This window comes from Rhipicephalus microplus, chromosome 3 (genome assembly GCF_043290135.1).
Source record: "Rhipicephalus microplus isolate Deutch F79 chromosome 3, USDA_Rmic, whole genome shotgun sequence".
Classification (NCBI taxonomy): Eukaryota; Metazoa; Arthropoda; class Arachnida; order Ixodida; family Ixodidae; genus Rhipicephalus; species Rhipicephalus microplus.
In genome coordinates, this window is record NC_134702.1 from 225,034,695 (window position 1) to 225,052,354 (window position 17,660).

Below are 17,660 nucleotides of genomic sequence, written 5' to 3' on the forward strand. Positions count from 1 at the left end.
GTACCTAAAATTCAAATTAAAACACCCCTACAAGTAGTGTATAGACCTGTTAGCACCCGCAAATTTAGCCACTTTGTAATTGAACCTCAACAAAAGATTTACTTGAGGAACCACACAGGTAACTAACTCTTCAAATAGATAGTACGTGAGAAAAGCATATAAATCCAGATGTTATATTTTGACCAAAAACATGTGACCAATTGCCTGCATGCTTTAAATAATAAAACAAACACATTGCACGTTGCACAACACACAAAAACACTGAAAGCTGCTGCAACCCACTCTTTAACCAACTCTGCAAGTATAGGTCAAAGGACCCGATCGATACTTCGAAGGCTGTGCCATCACCATAGAGCAAAACACACAGCACAATAGATCAGAAACAATAAAACATCCATGACGGCGGCGAAATAGCATTCAAAATAACGCGGTTCACTGTGTACTATGGACAAAAATGGCATAATGTTCCAACTTTGTGTTCAATGAGATTGACTATTATATAAAAACATCTGCATGGGATAACTTGAGAAGTTAACAAGGGCATGAAACACACACAATCGACAGCACCTGACACTCACGTACCAAGCACACTTTATGCCTTTACATGGGGGATATTACATACAAAGCCTAGCACTGTCTTGCTGTATTTCAATGAATAATTCCACAAATGCAGAATAACTCTCATACTCAAATCACAATAACATACACATTACCTTCTCTTATGCAGATGGCGATTAAGCCTCAGCTTAGGCTCAGTCACTTCATGTGTGCGTCAAGTTTCAAGTCAAGCACACCTGCAGGCGTTTATTGTCAGTGCCCTGTTCTCAGCTTATCAGTGACCGCTCAAAATATCTCATGAGAATATTTTGCAGGCATGAGTAGTTTCAGGACATGGTATTCTGCACCAGGTGCAAACAAAATTGGTAACCAAAACGTGCTGGAAGTAGCCTCTAAAAAACTGTTTGGTTAATACCGGTCAATATTGTTTGCATTAAAAAAGGTTCATGGTAAAAACGTATGCCAATAACAACAGAATAAGCAAAAGCCAATCTGCAAGATACTGGAAAACTACGATTTGGGCAACTCGGTTGGCTTTCGCAACATAACTATCATCATATCTGCCATAAAAGTTCGACACAAGCTGTTGTGACAGTTGTGTGATAACAGATTTTATATCGAACACAAAATTTTGGTTAGATATACTGTATTCGCTCTTATACGTATATAGCCTTCAATTACCCAAAACAAATTTTGGGAACTGCATGATTTTTTTTCACTTTACTATCAATAAGCCTTTTCTGTGGTTGGGGAACATAGAGAAGTCCTTCGCATTACGACTTCCTTCATGTGAAATTATCCGTGTGTATAATTTTCACACGCTAGACATAACGCTACCTGAAGTTGTCAATTATGACTCCGAAATTCTTGCACATATCTAATACAGCGCTGTATGAAAGCAGAGCGTGCAAAGTGCAGAATGAACTTGAAACAAACCATACGCGAGCTACACAGCTAATTCAAGTTTGATGGAATCGCTGCATCGAGATGCCAGATACACAATAAAGCTCCACTGACAGCATCCTTGCATGGCACTTTTCACAGCACACACACCCTGCAAATAATTTTTGCGTCTAGTACCGCTGCAGCACATCGCAGGCTCATACCCCTAACGGTATCTCGTGAGCAAACTTCATCAACTGGGCACACGATCGAGCACTTCCGACGCAACGAGGTCACCACAACATATTCCCAGCGGCAAAGCAGCGCACACACCGCTGAATACGTCGAACGACGGCGATAAAGTTTACCGCAGATTATGTCATCACCCGCCTAGTATTTCTCACGAATGAACCACGAACACAGAGAACATTCAAATCACAAATGCTGTTTGCAGCGATCGAACACTTTTGACGATGAGTATGTGTCATCCGAAGACGACAGCTGCATGTGTTGACGTTCCAGTTCCCAAATCAAAGCGAAAGATGACACGAAACACATGAAACCGGCAGTCTCTGAACCTCACATAAACACAACTACCCGTCGGGTTCCCTTGACGATCGCAGCAGGTGAGGAGGGCAGGAAGGTGGCGCCGGCTTGCTGCCTTTTGTTGAATATATTCGTGTATGCTCTTTAACTCTAGTGGTAATTGCAAACACGTCTGTAGCATGGCTGAGTCACTCCGACGTTACCGTAAATTTCGTTAAAATCACGTGACCTGTTACGTCACCATTCTTGCCTATATCTACTTCGTTTCAACCACAATAAACAGTGTTCATTACCCGACTGCAGGTCTGCTTACATGGTGGCAGTGGTGCCTAGCTGAAATGGCCACGCCGCCAGCGATTTGGCCGTCAACAATCTTGCCGCCGCTAAAGCCGCTGGACACATCGGGCAACACCTGGCTTGCATGGAAAACTTAGAAGAGTGAGTTCACGCTATTTTCCACTGCTACCCAGTTGACAAAACAAGCGAAAGAAGTGCAAGCAGCCACGTCGCTAGTGATTATTGGCGAAGAGGCAAGGAAGGTATACAGCACCTTCACGTTTGAAGCTGAAGAGGAGAAAAATAACGTAGACGTCTTAATTGCCAAGTTTGAAGAGTTCTGCAAGCCACGTGGTGCCGGAAACTGTGCCCAACCGAGCCGTTCATAACCGTCTCGAGGAAATCCGCCAACGCCAGAGGATCTACTGCAATCGCCGCTCCAGGCACGTGCCACCTCTATCACCTGGCCAGAGGGTGACTACATACGATACCCATGAAAAGACCTGGACACCTGCGGTCGTTCTAATGCCAGCTGAGACGCCGCGCTCCGTGGTGGTGAAGACGGAAGAGGGCAAGGAAATTAGACGCACACGCGAGCATCTGCGAGACGCACCTACACATCCCGAAGAGAGACCTCGTGACGATTCCGAACTACTAGAGGACGCTCAGCCCACTCAAGAGCTACGGAGAAGCACAAGACCACGCCGGGAGCCCTGCCGCTACCCACAACCAGAATGACCAGTGTAATTGCTTCCATAAGAAAAGGGAAATTTAGCATGGCTCAGTCACTCCAACGTCACCGGCCATTTCGTTAAAATCACGTGACCTGTTACGTCACCAGTCTTGCTTATATCTACTTCGTTTCAACCACAATAAACGTTGTTCATCACCTGACTGCAGGCCCACTTACGACGTCCAAATAAGATTCTTTTACGCGGCTGCCGACTAGGCCTTGCTACTCGCTTCGTCGCTTCAGCTGAGCGCCATGTTTCAGGACCGTCGACCAGCTTGCGTGACGACGTCATGAACCACCGGTAGTTTTTAACCAACCAGCAACCCAGAGCGCTTGCGGGCTCGTCCTCTCCGGCCGAAGCCGAAAAGTTGTCGGCGCATCTGGACTGGTCGAAAACAACGCGCGCACAGAAAAAAAACGGGGCTGGTTCATTCTTGGCGAACGGGGGAGAGAACAATCGCAAAACTCATTCGCTTCGCCTTCGAGCCCCGCTAATCTCCGCGTTGGCGACCTGCATTGTTCCCCTCGCTCGGATACTTGCGTGCCAGCGACCTTGCACTCCCGTGTCCCACCAAACGTGCTGTGGATAGATCTACGGAAGGGTGACCGCCCGCTTCCTTTTGTCTGCATTTGGGCCCGACGCGCCCTTCTTTTTCTCTTCATCTGGCAGCTCAGACGCATGCAAACCAACTTGGGCGATGAGAAAGACCTCATTCTGCTTACTGTGCCCCTTTCTTTTGTTTACATAATCGCCCAGCGCACTTTTCTTTTCCTTTTCATCCAGCGGCTCGGACACATGGAAATCAACTCCGGCGCAGACAAAAAACGCCTCATTCGTATTAGTATGGTTGAACGTCTACTGCCTTTCTTCAAGCACGTGCTCGTTGTCACTTTCCTGCCTTTATGATGCTTCTTCCGTCTACGCTTCTTCTTAAGGGGCCTCTCTGAGCCTGCTGCTCGCGCCTCTTGCTCTCCAGCACTCTCGCTGGTTTTGTTAGCTGTCCTGCCTGCGCAGTCAAAATAATTTGCGCACAAATCATCTTCCTTACTCTCTAGAGTGGCGAACAGCTCAAGGCATCTCGTTATATTGGAGCTATTTTCTTTCGAAAAAGCTAGCTCACACTCCAGAGTGCTTACAACTGCATTGCACTTCCTAATATCTTCCTTTGCTCCTTCTCCTGAATTCACCCCGGTGTTCCTGGTGAGCCGGTCTGAATTCCCTTGGACACCGCATGCAGCATCCACCATGGCGACACACTATCGTGAACTAAGCTCAACTACCTGGGAGCTGTTCACGACTACTCTATCCTGCGTCATTTCCTCACACAGTTGAGGCCTAATATTGGTATTATTGCCTAGCGGGTCGAAATCTCCTTGAACTCCACCGGCAAGATCCAACAATGGCACACTCTCACTTTGTGTTTGCGCCAGGTCACCTACAACTATCTCAGCTGTTTTACTAGAATTATTCTGGCACAACACTTCAACACATTTGTTCTGGCCTTCGTAGGCCTCTCCTTTTATCGCAGTTTCCTTCGCAGCTGTCAACATTAGTTCATTCTTGAACCTTCTGCTACCCTCGTAGTTGCTAGCTTTTCCTGCGGCTCTGATTTGCACCGCACTCAACTGTTCCTCGCACTTTTCGCGTGCTACCTGTACCAATTGACCACTCCTCTGCTTCGCATCCAACCTGCTTTTAGTCTTTCACACTCGCGTTTGAAGCTTTCTTCCTCCTCAGAAATTTCTTGCGGCACCTTCCTGTATTCTTCCTCTATTATTCTCTGTTTCTCTGTGTATTTCTGTTCCAGTAAATAGGTATTTCTGAAGTGTTCAATATCGGCCTTGCTACTTTTGCTTTCGAGAATTACCTCACAGAGTTTAGATGCAAGCGTGTCATCTTCGGATTCTAGGTCGAGATCCCAACACAAGTTTAGCAGGTTATCTCTCGTCAGTCTCATCAGGTCCATGGCGACTACATAGCTTTGGCTCAGCTGTGAAAAAAACACGAACACACCAGCCTTTCAATTCTGGGTCTTGAGAAATTGAAGCCTTGTAAACGCCGCAGCAGAGACCGAAAGCATAAGCACACAAGTATAACTACGTGGACAACCTCTCTCTCTACACTTTTCCTATTTTTTTCACTCCTCTGCTCTTCGACATCCCAAAACCTTCCCGCAACATACGCTTACAACTCCCGCAAACTCACTTACGTACCTACTCAATTACCAAGCTTTCGTACTCAACCTACTTGCTGAGATAAACATCGAGTGTTGATCTGTGCCCTACTAACAACCACAGGGGCTAGGAAGCTGTTCGTTATATCTATCTTTCAATGGGTCTAGGCTAAAACACTCGATACATATTAAGCACAAAGCCAGTCACTCACTCGAATACGTGCTTTCATGGTACGCTGCGTCGATCCCGCCGAATTCCAGGGCTAGGGCTTTCGGCTGACTTCCGGTCTATGTCGCTCTCCGTCACTGGGTCTCATCTCACCGCTGCCATCCAGTCTTTGCGACAGGGGCTTGCGGCACCGGAGATCCAGGATCAAGATGTCGAGGCAGTAGGAGGTTGAATTTCAAAGAGAGGGTTTGTTTACAATATTTACAAGGCACGGGCTCTCTGGGCTGAAGCTCTACATTGAAAGCTCTACTATGTCTCTTGAAAAAGCTCCGTGAACCACCCTGAGGAGTCCGCGAGGGCTGCTTGAATGCAGTCACATCTCCCCAGATCCCTAGATTGGGGAAAAGGTCCATATGGCACTGTCCAATATCATGTTTTGCAGCACACATGATTGTAATCACGCCGGCACCACGCCCGACAAACACACATACAAAAACCAAACATGTGTATGATCCCGGCGATGCTGCCTGCTTCGGTGAATATTGCTTGAGCGGGGTGTAACGAGTGTGTCATCTCACCGCTCGGGCCGACCACCAATGCTTTGTCGAAAACCAGTCGCGGTCTAGGCACCTCCGAGGAGCGAGGCCTGAACATCTGGTGCTGATTTGAGCGTCGGCGGCTCATAAGTCAGAGACGCACAGCGTGATGGTCCCATGTCCGTAATTGGCCGAAGGTCAGCATTGCCGCTTTTACCGGGACACAAAGATGCCACGTGTAGCATCTCTGCTTGGACCAGAAGGACAGCGGTGCTCCGTAGAGTAATTTCAGCCACGCAGCGCCCAGCACAAGGAAACAGCAGGGTGTCTTGGCGCTGTTCCTTATCTCCAGAAAATGAGGCGGCTGCTTTCCTTCAGTTCTGGCGGCCGCGGTAAAAGTGTAGCCCGCCCAATGCAACACTGCACCTTCATTTGACAAAGTATACTGCGGTAGTCAACGAGATCGCCGTCTGTGACGGTCTTCCGCTCAAAGGTCTCTGCGTCGTGGTTCCTACTTTCTTGATAACAGCAATTATGAATCTGCTGCGCGACGGTCATCAAGATGTAAACCTGTGCAAAGCAAAAGCCAGAGGTTTGGTGTGGTGGCTAGGAATCGCCAAGGACATTGAGTTCATGGTAGCTTGATGCGAGCAGTGGGGTCGCACTTGGATAAATTGAGCGGAGCCGCTCATTTTCATATATTTACCCTGTCGCCCATAGGAAGCTTTGGGTACGTATGAAACTTTCCTACAGCAAAAGACAAATGTTTCTGCTTGTAGTGGATTACTACTCCCGCGTCCCTGAAGAAAATTACTCTTCCTTACGTCTGAGCTTGTAAGGTTAAATTAGTTCTTGAAGAAAAAGGTGTTGTAGGATATTCTCAGCTGGCTCGCCGTGCTGCCAGCGTCATAGACCGGGACGGGCACCTCTCAATAAAACACTTGGTTTTGTCACGCTGACAAGTGCGGTCGCATCTCTTGTGTCTGGTTCTAACGCGTCTAGCGTCCCAGCCAACCTCCAAAATACGCCAAAAACTAGGTGTTGGTTCAATAAATACGAGTCAATTCTTTCATAGATTTGTATAGAAACACTCAATATAAATAGCATGTAAGATTGGATATGTGATATCATAAGTTGCAATACTTGTACTTCCGCGACGCGTTAAGATTATCCAGCGTCCTCAAAGAACTCTGCATCGCCAAGAAATTTTCACTAGATACTTCAGGTGCGATGAGGTTTATTTAACCAGAGAAGTTACAATAAGGTCACAATGAAAAAAGAGCCGTGCGGCAAGGGTAGCAAAGGCGGCACAGGTTCTCGCGCAATCAAGCGCGTGGCTTTTTGTCCTCTTCCGAAGGCGCATACCTGTTGGTGCATAAGCTCCACTACAAATTCCCCGGAGTGAAGCGCAGCCATCCTGGCGACCCAACGAGTATCCACAATGAGGCGGTCGTAGCAGGGCTTCTGACGGTCGACTTGTACGGTATCGCGTCCTCGACGGCGCAAATCTGACAATTTTGTGAGAGGCTAGACGATGTAACTCATTGGTGATATCGCATCGTCGATACTGTACGGACCATGGCACCGTGCTGGGAGTTTAAAAAAAGGCCAGGGATGTGTGGGAGCACCCAAAGCCACACAAGAGGCCAGCACGAAATGTGGGTGCTGGGTTATGAACTTTGTCATGTCGAGTGTTTTGTCGACCTTGAGCCTCACTTGTCAGGGAACGAGCCAACTGACAGCAGTGTTCAAGTATTGATGACTTCAGAAAGTGGAGAGCACTCAGAAGCATCAGGACGGTATGGGAGTATGGTGTCCAGTGGGTGGGAATGTTCGCGGCCGTACAACATAAAGAACAGGAGAAATCTGGTGGTCCCTTGCGTCGCGGTGTTGTAGGCGAACGTAACAAAACGTAATATAGCGTCCCAGTCAGTGTGGTCGGAAGAGATGGACACCTTCAGCATGTCGCCAAGTGCATGATTAAACTGCTCGGTCAGACCATTTGTCTGTGGATGGTATGCACTAGATCTCCGATGAATGATGTTGCATTCAGCGAGGATAGCTTGGATGGCCTCGGACAGGAGAACGCGACACCTATCACTGAGTAGTTCCCGAGGAGCACCATGGTGTAGAATGAGGCTGCACATATTGAAGAGTGCAACTTCACGAGTGGTCGCTGCTGGTAGAGCTGCAGTCTCAGCGTAGCATGTTAGATGATAGACACTCATAATAATGCATCAGTTTCCAGAACCACTATATGAGAGGAGGTTATAGAAGTTGCTACCCACGCAGTCAAATGGGCGAGCTGGCACAGGAGCAGCTGTAACGTGCCAGTAAGGTGCGGCAGAGGTGTCTCGTTTTCTTGGGCAGTAGTACAACACTGAACGTATTTCTGCACAAATCGATACATTCCTCGCCAGTAATATCACTGACGCAGCGCTTGGTAGGTTTTCAGGACACCGGCGTGAGCAATTTGGGGATATGCATAAAAATTTACGGAGGTGTCAGAGCGCATATGACTAGGGACCGCAAGGAGCCTTTTCCAACTACCTAAATCGTAGTCGTGGCGGTACAGAATATTGTCACGCGCTAGGAGCATGAAGGAACATACAAGGAGACGTGACTGTCAAAATCTCAGACACGAAGTAGGACGTCTCCGCTGCAACGGGTTGCTCGTCTTCGTATTCTTCGTTCACTGGCATAGAACTGGCTCACTGTTCACTGGCCTAAAACACCAGGAGGCATTACTCCTCCTCTCAAGAGAGCATTGACCCGATGCCTAAACAAACGTGTGCCCAGCTATGGGTCGAAGTAGGCAACATAAAGAAACATCAAACAAAGTAGCGCACGAGAGAAAATGCGTCTTCGGCCTGGCCATCAAAAATAAACGGCATTCACTGTTCACATGAAAAGGTCACTGGAACACGAAGAAAATTCGCATCACTTCGTAAAGTATGCTTTTAGGCAGACAACGTGTACAGTCTCTGGGCGTGGTAACCTGCGCTGGGATGATGGTGAGCCTCCGCCTGGAACCACTTCGTTGTTCACGTCGCTCTCATGTCTGGATACTTTGTAAGGCCCAAAGTACTTCCTCAAGAGTTTCTCACTGAGACCTCGCCGTCTATTGGGTGCCCAAACCCAAACTTGGTCACCAGGTTCATAATTCTCGATGGTGGATGTTGTACCGCCGTGCATCTGCACACTGTCGAGTTCTGATGTGCACACGGGCCAGTTGACGTGCTTTCCCAGCGCGCTGATTGTACTCATTGATGTCGGGGCTAATTGGGCGAGCTTGTCAATTTACTCATACGGAATTACGGCGTCTAGCATAGTTCTGATATCTCGGCCCCAAACAAGCCGAAATGGCATGAAGCATGTAGTTTCCTGCGCACCATTATTGTACGCAAATGTTACTTATGGCAGGATGGCGTCCCACGTTTTCTGCTGCACATCCAGGTACATAGCAATCATGTCGGCTAGCGTTTTGTTTAGCCTTTCTGTTAAATCATTGCTCTGAGGGTGATATGCAGTTTTTTCAATGGCTGTGTAACTCAACCTGAAGATATCATTCAGAGCTTCGCTGTGAATGATGTTCCTCGATCAGTGATGACATATGACGGGGTGCCATGGCATTGCACAATTTTATGCATAAAAAAAACTGGCAACTTCAGATGCGGTCTCTCGTGGCAATGTCTTCGTCTCAGCGTAACGCGTCAAGTAATCGGTTGCGACAATAATTCATTTTTTCCGAAAGAAGACAAAGGAAACGCGCCTAGAAGGTCCATTCCCACTTGATCAAACGGTGTACATGGTGAATCGATCAATATCAGATGGCCTGAGGCTTCAAGGGTGTTGTCTCGCGACGCTGAAAATCATGGCGTCGCGTCACGTAGCGTTTGACACAGGCAGACATTTTAGGCCTGTATAGAGCTGTCGCACCCGATTCATAGTTCTCGAATAGCCCAGATGGCTGGATGTGGGCTCGTAAGCTAAAAATACGTCATCGCGAAGGGCTTCCGACATTACGAGAAGGTGAGATCTGTTACCAGCACTAGTGTTCCTTCTGTATAAGACGCCATTTCATAGGCAAAATGATGGCAACGTTCGTGACATCGGACGAGAAATTTATGCGGTGCCACCTTCTAAAGGATCTATATACAGCTTTATATCGGCGTTATATTGTTGATGAGACATCAGATCCGGCTCGCTGAGAGTTGCCATGAAGGTACTGTCGTCTTGTGAGCTTGTACTGGCGGATTGAAGAGGTGCTCGTGATAGCGTGTCGGCATCTTCGTGCTTTTTGCCTGACTTGTACACGATGGTGACATCAGTTTCGTGTAGGCGCGGACTCCATCGTGCTAGGAGTCCTGAAGGGTCTCTTAGATTGGTCAACTACCACAAAGTATGATGATCAGTCTCCACTTTAAATGGTCTTCCATAGAGATATGGCCTAAACTTTTTAATTGCCCAAATGACCGCAAGACATTCTTTCTCTGAGCTGAAATAGTAAGGTTCTGCGCGAGATAGTGTGCTGCTAGTTGCGTAGGCTATTACCCTCTAAATGCCGTTTTTGCTTTGTACCAAAATAGCTCCAAGACAAATATTGCTGGCATCAGTGCGTACTTCTGTGTCAGCGTCTTCATTGAAGTGGCCGAGAACGGGAGGGAAAGAGAGCTGGTGCTGTGGTTCCGCAAAGGCAGTCTGCTGTTCGTCAGCCCAGACAAATGTTGTGTCATGACGCGCGAGGCGTAATAGCGACTCCACAATGTTGGAGAAATTTTCAATAAAACGCCGGTAACACGCGCACAGACCCAAAATCGCCGAAGACTTTTCCTGTCGGTTGGAGCGGGAAAATTGGTGACGGCAGCGGTTTTGTCAGGTTCAGACCGAACACCAATGGCACTCACGACGTGACCAAGAAACTTTAATTCTTCATAGCCGAAACTACATTTCTCAGGCTTGAGTGTGAGTTCGGCCAATATAATGAACTAGAGAATATTCCGAAGGCAGCGAAGATGCTTGTCAAACGTTTCTAAAAACACAACGACATCATTGAGGTAGACGAGGCAGCTTTTCCACTTGAGTTCTGCCAGGACGTTGTTCATCATTCGCTGGAATATGGTTGGAGCAGAACAGAGGCCGAAATGGAGCACTTTCAATTCATTAGGGTCATCCAGAGTTACAAAAGCGGTCTTTTACCGGTCACGTTCTTCGACATCTTTTTGCCAAAAACTACTCGTCAATTCGACGGACGATAAATACTTCGCGCACCGCAGCCTGTCCAGAGAATCATCGACTCTGGGCAATGGGTGCAAGTCTTTATTTGTGACAATGTTCAACTTCCTGTAGTCAACACAAAAGCGAAGTGTGCTATCTTTCTTTTTCTTTGAACGACTGGTGATGACCATGGGCTGCTTGAAGTCTGCATCACGCCATCCTGAAGCATTTCTTCAACCTGCGTTTGAATCGCGTGCCGTTCGGTTGGCGAAACACGATAAGGCTGCTGCCATATGAGATGCGCGTCATCGTAGGTGATAATACGTTGTTTTATTATTGGTGTTTGACATATCTTCGAAGAACGTACAAAGCATGTGCAGCGTTCCAGCTACAACTCGCTCAAATGCTGCTTGTTCGCTCCAGAAAGCGTTGGATTGATGTCAACGCTGCGGAAAGGCACTTCAGCAGTGCCGCTGGCCTCGGAAGCAAAACACTCGTTGACATTGGCGACCGGGTTGGAGTAGGCGATGACATTTCCAAGAAAAATGTGCCGGTACGCGTAGTTGAAGTTCGTGACAAAAACGTCGGAGTGATCACCACGAAGGTCAACGAGGCTTCTCGCTACGCAAACACCATGAGACAACAGAGGCGAGTGAGTGGTTTCCACGACTGTTTCACTGTGCATCACTCTGTGCCACGCCACCTGAAACACAACAGTTTCACGGAGTGGTAACGTGACAGCGTTGTCGATGACGCGAAGAGACACTAGGGAGTGGTTGCGGTCCACGTACGTTGTTGTGGCGTTTGTGGTAGCGAAAGTGACTAGACGTCGTCGAATGTCAAATATTGCACCATGGTCACTTAAAAAATCCAGGCCAATGATCAGGTCTCAAGAACAGTGCCGGAGAACGCTCAAACTGGCAACTAATGTACAACCGCGGGCTTGCAATCTTGCCGTGCACATACCGAGTAGTGTGAATATATGCCCGCGAGCTGCACAGATTGGCGTTCAGTTCTTAGGCGTCGTTACGTCCTTCAAAAGGGCGACCAGTTTTTTGCTAAATATGGAGTAGTTCGCAACAGTGTCCACTCATGCGCTGACTTCACTACCATCTAGCAGAACAGGGATATCTAAGGAAACTCTTCCGCAATCAGCCGGTGATGTCGTTGTCGATGTATCGTCATTATCTTCAGCCCACGTCGATAGGAACCTTGAGCATGACTAGTCTCAGCGCCATTGCACCCGAAGGTCGCTGTGGCTAGTTTTCTTGATGCGGGCAAGGCGACCGGCCCTGCCCCACGCCCGAATAGATGCGAAGATTTAGCGAGAACCGCCGCGGTGATAGAGAACGTGAGTGATGTCTAGATGTCAATACGCGCTATTGGGCAACGTAGTTCGCAATTTCCGGAGGCCACTGACTGAGCCTAGGAGGCAGACAGTTGGCCGAAAAACCACGAAGTCCCAGCTCTTGATAAGTGCACTGTCAGTATATGTGCCCAGGTTCGCCCCAGTGATTGCAAAAAGGACGTCGATTGGAGGCCCGCCACACGTTCAATTTTCACGGAATCGGTCGGCGGTCGCTGAGGTACGGGCCGCCTTGGACTGCCTGAAGCATGGCTGTGGCCAAGTTATGAAGCGGGGTAAAATATGGTACAGGTCGGCGCAGAGCTTGCTCTGCTGGAAGCATGGCAGTGGCCGCGATCAGAAGCGGAGCCAAAGGTGGTGCTGGCTGGAGCCGAGTTTGCGCATATGACATGAGAGGCAAGTCATTTAGGGGCCGCGGCTCTGTCTCACGTGACGGTTCTCGTAATGCCCGCTGAACTTCATCTCGGACGATGCCGGACAAAGAACTGACAGTGGGCGCTGGGGGTACTGATAAATTCTGCAGTTCTTCGCGGATTACAGAGCGTATGAGCTCTCGGGAAAAGTAGACGCGGCCTGCGAGATCGCCCATGTAGTCCATAGCAGAGGCAAATTTCACTTGTCGCTCGTACGTCTGGGTCCGTTGCCGAAGCGTCCTTTCAATTCGGACAGCTTCAGCAAGAAACTCTGACGTAGTCTTGGGTGGGCTGCGCACAAGACCACCGAACAACTGCTCTTTCACTCAACGCATAGGGTATCGCACCTTCTTCCGGAATGTGAGAGTTGGCTCGTCGAAAAGGACGCGTCATGTCCTCAGCATACATTGCTACGCCTTCATTTGGCATTTGCATACGGCAGAGAGTTCACGTTCAGCTCGCTCTCGGCGATCGGTACTCGCATACACTTCAAGAAGCCGGCGTTTAAAGCCCACCCATAACGTGAACGCACCTGCCCTGTTTTCGTACCAAACACGCACCCCGTCATTCAAACTGAAGTAGACATGTCGGAGCTTGTGTGTGTAATCCCACCTGTTACGAGGGGCCACGAAGTCATGGTGAACTAGGCAATCCCCAACATCCTCACAGCACCTTGAAAGTGATTCAGCTGTGAAGAACAAGATGTGCCTGCGGCAAGCAGCATCGCCAACGACCGGCTCTCTCGGCTCGTGCTTCGCTTCATTGCTATGCCGATCGCTGGATGGTTCTTCACGCTGCCTCTTCACTGTTCTTAGCGGCTAATAAATCTCTTCACATTTGGTGGAGGGTGCTGTTTATCCCCGTCCCTACACCCTGGAGCTGCGAAGCCGCACGCTACCACCTCCCGTCATGACTGACAACGCCACTGCATCGGCGCCCTCGCCCCAGTTCAGCTGCCCTGGCCATCCTAGGCTACGAGACCCGAAGGTCTTCAGTGGTGTGAAAGGAACCGACGTTGAAGACTGGCTCGAGCACTACAAACTGGTGAGCACCAGTAATAAGTGGGATGAATCTGACAAGCTGGGCCAAGTCATATTGCTACATGCATGCATATTGAGATTCTTAGGGACGATGCGTGTGTGTGCCTGACGAGTAAGACGAAGGGTTGTCTCCGCTCAATCGCTGGTGACTGGTCACGCCACTACCGCTGGTTTCAAATACACTACAACTAATCCATGTCGTCTGTTTTCCGTAACATATTTGGTGGAAGTGGAACGTTCTCCGTGCTCACCACGAAGCTTCGCAATAGCCGAACCGTTCAGTCTCCGGCCATGGCTACCAATAACAACGACCGATCAGCGTCTCCATCTGTAGCTACAGCCACTACATACCGGACGAAGCCCCACCCCCGTGATCCCGGTACATTTTCCGCACAACCTGGGCTTGACGTTGACCACTGGCTTCGTATATACGAGCGTGTTAGCCAGACCCACCGATGGGACCCTACAATGATGCTCGCCAACGTAATATTTTACTTGGACGGCACCCTACGTGTTTGGTTTGAAGCCAGTGAGACCGAGCTCACCAACTGGGATATCTTCAATGAGCGACTACATGACCTTTTGGGGACCCGTCCAGTCGCCAAATTGAAGCGCGAAAAGAACTTGCCACTCGTGCGCAGTTCTCAACAGAGTCGTATGTCTCGTATATATAGGACGTGCTTGCGTTGTGCCGGAAAGTGGACGGGCAAATGACAGAAATTGACGATGTGGGTCACATACTCAAGGGCATCGCAGACGACGCCTTCAACTTGCTCGTATACACCAACGTCACGACCGTAGATATGATTACTAAGGCATGCCGCCGCTTCTAAATGGCTAAAAGCCGCCGTTTTCTGTCTCAGTTTACGCGGAGGTTACATCAACCTATGCCGATCTCGGTTCAGTGACACGTATAGTTCGACGGGAGCTTGAGGCGGAAAGTCCAGCGTCATTTTCTCCACATACACTCTACCATGGCGCCGCACAAACGCCCTCGGCGGTCTCCGTTATTCGAATCCGTCGTGAGGCAGAAAATTGCAAAGCTCAGTATTCCTGTGGCCTGCTCTGCCTGCCGACCCACCTCCAGACCAATGACAATAAATGCACCACGCCATGACTTACATTTTATTCCGAGATCCGCCATCCGACGGAATAGAGAACTGCATACGACAGACTGATCTGCTTCCGCTGCCACCTAGTTGGCGATTTCTACCGCTACTGCCACAGCACTTGGAGGCCCTCAAACTGGAGCCCATTTTCTTCTACTCGACAATACGACGACTCCGTCGGTATTCGCCCAGTCGTGTGTACCCTTCTTCCGACGTCCCTAAAAGCCGCTCAACCGCCCGTTTGCCGTCACCTCAACGCCGCCATTCCCCATCGCCCCAACCACGCTGCTGTTCGTCGCCGGTCAACTACAGATTCTTTCGGACGGAAAACTAGATCATGCAACTCTGGTAGGTAGTTCTGCATCAATTGCGACTGATCCAAATCCTCTGTTGACACTCCCCACTAATACGAACTTGATTTAGGTGTATGTGGACGGTATTTCTTTGACGGCGTTAGCTGATACCGGTGCTCAAGTGTCCATACTGAGTGCTCATCTGTGTCGCCTGCTCAAAAAGTCGTCACGCCTGCAGCAAATAAAGCCCTCCGTGTCGCTGATGGTGGAACTGTGGCCATCACTGGAATGTGTACCGCTCGCGTTAGTATTGCCAGCCGCCATGCCCGCGTTTTCTTTACGGTGCTTCAAAATTGCCCTCACGACTTAATCTTCGGCATAGACTTCCTATCGACGCATTCTGCCCTAATCGATTGTGCCGCCAGTACTCTCTGCCTAGGACTTCCTCTTCTCCCGTATTCCCAACGGGAACTCCCGAACAGCTTATGCACTACTGACTTCTTGCGGATACCACCTAAAGTTCTCACATTCGTTCAATTGGCAACCCCCTCTTCTGTGCTAGACGGTGAATATATCGGGACGCCGATCTATAATGTTCTCCTAGCATGCGACATTACTGTCCCACACTGCGTCGTAACCGTGGCCTCTAACCAAACATATTTACCTGTTATCAATTTTGGTTTCATAAAGCAAGTGCTATTTCAAGAAATATCGGTCGCCACGCCAACACCCTCAATTGACGACCATGTCACCTGTTTTGCGGCAGACGTATGTCGCGATCACCCACGTCACTCGCAGGATGCCACGTGCCTCGATGCAACCTTACGCTCCATGATCGCCCCGGACCTCGAACCTGAAAAGTCAGCCGCACTCTGCCGCATTCTGGCTTCATACCGCGACATAATCGACATAAACAGCCGTCCACTCGGTCAGACTTCACTCGTCAAGCACCGCATTAGCACAGGTGATTCTCATCCCATTCATCTGCGACCATACCGGGTGTGTGCCTTCGAGCGTCAAGTAATTCATCAATAAGTCACCAAGATGCTAGTCGAAGGAATAACTGAATACTCTTTGAGCCCATGGGCGTCCCCTATTGTGCTCGTTAAGAAGAAAGGTGGCACGTGGCGCTTCTGCATGGATTACCGCCATCTGAATAGAATCACAAAAAAGGACGTTTACCCTTTACCCCGCATCGATGACGCTCTCGATTGTCTCTACGGCTCCTGATACATTTCTTCAATAGACCTACATTCCGGCTACTGGCAGATTGTTGTCGACGAAAAACACCAAGAGAAGACTGCGTTTGTAACTCCAGACGACCTATATCAGTTCAAGGTTATGCTGTTCGAGCTATGCAACGCCCCAGCCACGTTCGAGCGCATGATGGACTCTCTGCTACAAGGGTTCAAATGTTCAACATGTCTTTGTTATCTTGACGATGACGTTGTATATTCCCCAACGTTTGAGACCCACCTTCAGCGTTTGTCAACGATTCTCGACATATTCCGCATAGCAGGTCTGCAATTAAACTCATCGAATTGCCCCTTCAGACGCCGGCCAATTACGGTGTTGGGCCACCTTGTCGACGCATCTGGTGTGCAGCCGGACCCGGAGAAAATTTGTGCAATCACCAGTTTTCCTGTACCCGGTCAGTCAAAGACGCCCGAAGTATTGTACGACTTTGTTTTTACTTTAGAAGGTTTGTAAAATGTTTCGCAACCATCGCTCGACCCGCGCTGAGCTTCTGAAGAAAGCGTCATGTTTAAGTGGGGTACCGACCAAGCTGCTCCTTTTTCTCATCTAATCACGCTTCTGACGACTCTACCTATATTGGCTCACTTTGACCCATCCGCTCCGACAGAAGTCCGAACCGATACTAGTGGTCACGGGATCAGAGCCATCCTAGCCCAACGCCAACGGGGACATGACTGTGTGTTCGCCTACGCTAGCCGCCTCCTCACAGCTGCTGAGCGCAACTATTCCGTTACAGAGCGTGAGTGTCTTGCTCATGTTTGAGCAGTATGAAAGTTCCGCCCATATTTATATGGCACAAATTTTTCTGGAATAACTGACCATCATGCGCTATGTTTGCTTACGTCACTGAAGGATCCTACTGGCCAGCTCGGGTTTTCTGCTCTGCGACTGCAAGAGTATACCTATACGGTGACAAGTCCGGACGCCTACATCAGGACGCAGGCTGCCTGCCCCGCTACCCGGTTGCTGAGTCGGCACTATGCCTGACACCGATACCGAGCCTTGAGTTTTTTCCCTTTCGCAAATGACACCCATCGGTAATGAGCAGCGCCATAATGCGTCCATGGGTGCTATCATTGAGCTCCTCGAAT